This window comes from Alosa sapidissima, chromosome 12, assembly GCF_018492685.1.
Source record: "Alosa sapidissima isolate fAloSap1 chromosome 12, fAloSap1.pri, whole genome shotgun sequence".
Taxonomy (NCBI): Eukaryota; Metazoa; Chordata; class Actinopteri; order Clupeiformes; family Clupeidae; genus Alosa; species Alosa sapidissima.
The window spans coordinates 9,896,462-9,903,296 of record NC_055968.1 but is presented as its reverse complement, the minus strand read 5'-3'; the positions used below and the strand labels follow the sequence as shown (position 1 = coordinate 9,903,296).

At 38.6% G+C, this 6,835-nt stretch overlaps 1 protein-coding gene across 1 annotated transcript in view; it reads right to left on the bottom strand.

Moving 5' to 3' along the window:
* The window catches only part of LOC121677898 (desmoglein-2-like), a 149,353-nt gene that overhangs the window by 23,228 nt on the left and 119,290 nt on the right, over positions 1 to 6,835 (bottom strand). The gene's annotated exons all lie outside the window — the stretch shown is intronic.

Genomic DNA, 6,835 nt, shown 5'->3' with positions numbered 1-6,835 from the left:
CAATTTTAAGCTTGACCTACCACTTTCTTAGAGCGATGAGGGGCAGGTGGGGCTCGAAAAGGCCCCCTTGATCAAAGTGGGGAATGAAAGAAAAAGTTTGAGAACCACTGCCTTAAACTAAGCATTTACATGAAGCACAGTAGCCTATGCCGATTGAAACACATTCCGATCAGGTAGGTGCTACCAGGCTCATATAGGCTATCACTTTTAATTGCAAACAGAAAATGTCTAGCCAACTTAATATCATGACTATTGCTAATATAGTGCCAAATGTGGAGTTTGTGGACTAGCCATAGGCTTATATTTGAATGGAGCTGATCATTATGAGAGTTGTGTAGATGCTCTTAAAGTGACAGCGCACCATTTATAAATGAGTTAAAATGCATCAAATTAGTAGTATTTCTTAAGAAATATTTTAAACTAACAGTTCTGCTTTGGGCACCAAAATAGCCAGCAGCGGCACTGCACACACACAGTTCAAACACATACTCTTCTTGACAATAGAACAGCCTAAATGTGGCATGCAACAGCATTTTCTGTTTTGGTAAATGCATTACTCCTCTCTGCACTGCAACTGTTAAAAGATGTAAATGTTAATAGAGACTTTGGTTTTAATATTTTTTTTTGCTGTATTTTATTTACATCTATTCGAATGAAGGAGTATACACACCAAAAGGTTAAGATTGAAACTAATAAAACCAAGTTTTAAAAAAGCGTATTCAGGTTGTGTATAGCTAGTGTGTTTTTGTAAAGTAACTAAGTAAAGTAATTAGTAAAGTAACTAATTACTTTTGAAAATAAGTAATCAGTAAAGTAACTAGATTACTTTCTTGGATAAGTAATCAGTAATCAGTAACTAATTACTTTTTCCAAGTAACTTGACCAACACTGTCAGGTACACAGAGGTCCTTTGTAAAATATGTTTCAAAGTCATTTATAAGCAGTAGCCTAGGCTGCGCATGGCTAAACACCTCGCAGACATATCCCAACATTTTTAAAGAGTTCAAAGAACGACAGGTCAACGAATATGCTATAGAAAACACGACTACATGGTTAGTGCCAAGTTCTTCTCTTCTGTTTTAGTCTAGCCTATGTGAAACGAGTAGGCCTATGGTTCTCTGGGATAAAGCGAACCTTCCTTCATCAATGAATTTTGACGAGACATAACGAGGTAATCATGTTGACGAGACATAACGAGCTGTAGCCTAATCATAGGGTGCTAACGTGATGAAAGCGCAATGTTCACGCCAGAATATCATTACCATAACTTGTAAACAATCTATTTCATGTTCGGTCAGTACTGGTAATATTTGTCCTGGCATGTAGACTGCAATTTGTTCAATAATTATTGCCCAGATGTTGAATAGGCTACCCGAAATGCGCTAATTAAAGCCCACAGCATATTACCACCAAAGCGTGAGTCCTAATAATAATAGCGGCTTATTGTTACGTGGTAGCAAATCATGTTATCAAAGAAATTGACGTAATGTAGGAATGCACACAGAGATATATTGCAACAGGTAATGGTGTAGGCCTATCTGACGAAGACCTGAGTGGTTGGAACGTCGTACTTTTTTTTTTTAACACATTTTTTCCCGTTGCAACTGTCAAAGAAATCCCATGAACACGGGAAGGCCTAGGGTAGCCTATACTGTACATGGCCTAAAGATTAGGCCCCCCTGCATAGCATTCAGTGATTTGCATGCAGTAGTTTCAACACTGACCTTGATCTAGCCTAGTTGACTATTTAAAGCTACTTTATTGCCAAAACACAACACAATGTAAATTAACTATAACAAACAATAAAGGACTTAATCACACAAAGTAGGCCTACTATTTTACTGACTATAAAAAAAAATAATTATGTAGGAAGTTTAGAACCCAGAATTGAACTGCACACTACAAAAGTGCACCGAATTCAACACAAATGACCCAATACACTTGGAGCAGGTAGGAGTCCTTTTTTTCCCCAGATATCTTAGGATTTCGCCGTAGTATCGTTTCAGTATCGAGCATCGTGATATTTATGGCAGGTATCATATCGAAGTCATAATTTTGGTATCGTGACAACACTAATATATGTGATATATTATTTTTCTGTATGGGCAAAGAGACAGAAATATCAGTTTTGAGGGGGTCAGATATTTTTTCTAATATTGTGAAAAATATCATTACAGTTACAATACAAGTCAACTCCTGTTTTCACTGTAGGAACATTTTTATGTAAAGCGATTTCAGAAACCCCTATTGTGGACCGTACCATTTTTAACCACCGTGGCGCTAGAAGCAACTGAGCAAGTGTTAACATTGAATGACAAAACGCTAGGTAAATTCCTCCATTAGGCTAAATTCGGTTTGCTGCTGACGTGCATGGGTAAATGTAAGTTGCTAACTGACGTCTAGCTTGTTGAAAATGTGTTATTTTACAACCTTCATTTATAAACATGTTTGTTCTTTCATAGCTCATGTCACCTCTTCATACATTGAATTACTGGCTACTTACCTGCTACTTACTTACCCACTGAGGCTAGTAAAGTGTACCGTGGTTAGTTACCAAGGTTAATTAGCAAGGTAATTCTCTATTTAAATAAACTTTTACTGTACATTGTGGTGAGGTAAAATCGATTGCCATTTCCAAGGAGATGAACTCCATAGCCTAGGTATCCATTCTCATTATATCTTGAATAAATTATTGTGCCCTTTTGAAATTAGTTTGGCACAGATCCTGTGTTTTTATATTACCGGTATGCACAAGAGGGTCTGATGTAGCTAAGCCTACATCAGTGAAACCTGTGGAAACATAAAAAGACCCAAGTAGCCTAGGCTAAATATGTGCTAGTATTTGAATTTGTTTTTAATTGGTTGGTATTGTTTTTACATTCTATTATTTCCTATTTTTAGTTTGATAAATGTAGTTTCATCTGAGAACCCTGATACTATCTTAATGAAACTATTTTTTATCTACAAACAATTACATTAAAAGTGTAGGTGCAGTTAGGTTTTATACACTGTTCGTGTCATATGTGTTAAGGACCAGCAGACAGGAGAGGCACAGAATGAAAGCCGTGAGCAGGCCGCAGGGAGACGACAAGATGAGGGCAGAGGGCAGAGTTGATCAAAACAGTTCTCTTTTGGATATACAGTATAAAAACGATGAGATATTCTGTAGCCTACTGATTATCAGTTTGTTGCATGTTTAGACCTTGTATGTGTGTTGCACAACACATGTTGCACTTGGCGATCACGGTGGGGATTAATATGGTAATGGACCATTATGGTCAGAAGAAGTGAAGGAGCAGTACCCCCCAATTATGGTGGGATAATTCGCACTCTGCCACTGAGCCACTGTCAATCATACATGTTGGCCAGTCACATTCACATGGTGAAAATGTGTGTTGGTAAACACACAAGAAAAACTCCAACCATACATTTGACAATAAAATGAAGGGCTTTCCTGAAAGAGTACACCTGAAATCTTTTTGAAATTCTGGGGCAATTAGACATTTGTAGAGAAGAACACTAATGGATGAAATATAAATATGATAGACTTAATGATGAAGGAAAAATAGTAAACAAAGAAGTTCCCCTAAATGTCAGAGTGTCTCGGCATTCTGATTCTTGGCAACTAATGACTGTGTATGTTGATTGCCTGATGTCATTCAGGTGCTGTTCAATGGTGTGAATCTTCAATAACCAACAGTATTCAAGCTAGAGCCTAAAGCACTACCGGGGATTCGAACTCTCAACCTAACAAACACCAGCACTAGGCATTATCCCACTGAGCCACTGACAATCCTACATATTTGGCAGTCACATTCACATGGTGAAAATGTGTGTTGGCAAACACACAACATCAAGAAAATTCCTAGCATACATTTGACAATAGAATTAAGAGCTATATAAAAAAGAGTACAGATCTGAAAATGTGCACTGTTAATGGTATCCACATAATGATGGTTGTATTGTTGTTCTCCAAGGAAAAAAATGTACTCATATAGGAATATAGGTGATATAGGAGAAATGGGCTGAGTGGTCAAACTTTATTGGTCTATATCTCTGAAATGGAACAACATATCCAAATTCTTTTGATAACTTTTGTGAGGCTTTGTCTAAACATTGTCTGTGAGAATTTTGGTGAAGATTTGATAATTTTTGAAGCCTGTGAAACTTTTTATGATGTTTGGCTTTTCTCTGAAATTGTGGCAAAAGTAAACATTTTTAGAGCATAGGACCAGGGTGAAAAAGATGCATCTGAATGTAGAGATTAATATGATGAAAGAATTTTGAGTCTAGGTCAATCTGTTAAGGAGAAATAAGCATTTTTGACAAGAGCGCCACCTTTGGGTGCAGTACCCCAAATTTTGGGTTATGGGTAGTGGGGGGTACTGGTAACAATACTTGAAAATGTGAAGTTTCTAGGATTTACGGTTTATAGGAATATAGGTGATCTAGGAAAAATGGCCTAAGTGGTCTAACTTTATTGGCCTATATCTCTGAAATGGAACAAAATATAAAAATTCTGAGCGATAACTTTTGTGAGGCTTGGTCTAAACATTGTCTGTGAGAATTTTGGTGAAGATTTGATTATTTTTGAAGAGTGTGAAACTTTTTATGTTTGGCTTTTCCATGAAATTGTGTCAAAAGTAAACATTTTTAGACCATAAGACCAGGGCCAAAAATATGCATCTGAGTTTAGAGATTAATATTATGAAAGAATTTTGAATCTAGGTCAATCTGGTAAGGAGAAATTAGCATAATTAACTTTTTTTTCCAATAGCGCCACCTTTGGGTGCAGTACCCCAGATTTTGGGTTATGGGCAGAGGGGGGTACTGGTTAACCTGGCAATAGCCAGATGAATTTCGCTCCGCCTAGCTCCACTCATCCATCTGGAACCGATCCATTGAAGTGTTGCTTCAGAAGGCTGGGCCTAATCAAAAAATGCTTGCATATGATTGAATAAGCCACTTGTCCGTCATCTATTGACGTGCTACTTCAACCACTCACATCGAAGCCAACCCGTGACGCTAATAACAGACTCACAGTCGCTTCTACGCTATGTCACATCTATGAAACTCCCGCCCTGCGTCCTGATTGGCTAAACCATAAAGTTGGTTGGAGAAATCACTCTCAATGGAAGAGGTCCCAGATGGATGTGAGTGAAGCTAGGCGGAGCTAAGCGGAACGACATTCATCTGGCTAGGGTCAGGTTAGGTACTGGTAACCATACCTGAAAATTTGAAGAGTTTTGGAGTTACGGTTTAGGCTGCAGTATGACTTTTACAGAATTTTGGCCAAAAATGAACGGTACAGAAACAATAGGGGTCCTGCAGCTACGCTGCTCGGACCCCTAATAATAGGAAAACGTAGAAACACAATGGGTGCCTTCGCAGCTTCACTGCTTGGCCCCCAATAACATGTCATAAGACTGGCAGCCTTAACCCTTTACCCCCCACAAGCACGCCACATGGCAACTGTGGCAAGGAAAAACTCCCATATTCCAGGAAGAAACCTTGAGCAGAACCTGACTTAATAGAGGGAGCCCATCTGCTTCTGGCTGGCTGCGCCCTCCAATGGCAGCAGATGTAAAATAATCTGAAAAAGTAGTCTACAGGATAGGATGAGTTAACTAAAAGCTTTCCTTATACAGGAATGTTTTCAGATCTTTTTTAAAAATATTTACTGAACTCGCCTGCTTGATGTACAGTGGCAGGGTGTTCCATAGTTTTGGTGCATAATGGATAAAAGCAGCTTCTCCACTTTGCTTGTGGAGCACTTTGGGTACGATTAAAAGATTAGAATTGGATGATCTAAGTTTCCTTTGTGGTTGATAAGATATTAAAAGCTCAGAGATATATGAAGGTGCTATGCCATTCAGAGCTTTGTAAGTAATTAACATAACCTTAAAATCAATTCTATAGGAAATAGGGAGCCAGTGCAGTTCAGCCAACACAGAGGTGATGTGTTCTCTCTAGGGATGCACGATATATCGGCGGCCGATATATTATTAGCAGATAAATGAAAAAATGAAAATATTATTATCGGTCCGATAACAGAATTCTGGCCGATAATTTCCGCCGATATTTTTTAAAGTCCTAATTTAGGCCTATGTAAGGTCCGTCTGGCTACACTGAGCTACTTGAGCTTGGTTGGCTATACTTTTTCCTCAATATAATGTCAGCGGTGTGAATGTATTTCACCACTCTAACAAAATCTGTGGATATGCGTTCATTTGGGAATCTGTGCATCTCAAAATCCTCTCGTGAATGATTCGCCATTTAACCTTACCAGAGCGGAGCTCAGCCCTATCTAGAGCCGTCTTGTGCTGGTGTGTTTGCACTTTACTGCGCTGGTTGGGGAAACAAATAAACAAACTCGTTATGGGACGAGTACATAAGTAGGCCTAGTTCTAAGGTATGTTTTAGTATTATATTTGCATTACTTTAGCTTGGGTTTTGTATTATTACCTAGAAATATGCTAACCATTCGTGCTTCAGTTCCAGACAGGTCATCATAATAAGTTATTAAAACCTTCGGGGCTAACGCCTTTCATTTCTGCTGCAGCAGGTTCTGCGCAACAGAGTAGACGGACATAAGATACAGTATGAGGAGTTGCAGCTTTATTCAGTTACCCGCAGTTGAAACTAAACCTAAGTTTCCCTCACAAACTCTGATTTGGTCGCTATACTGAAGCTTATTCCAAGCTGAGCCGTTTATGAGCGTTTAGTCCTAAATGAAAACGATTCAAACTCTCTAGCCACTCACTCGCAATTTACTGACGTCAGGTTTACTTAAAGGAGCCACACATACTGTAGGGCTAGGCTACTGATATGTTGT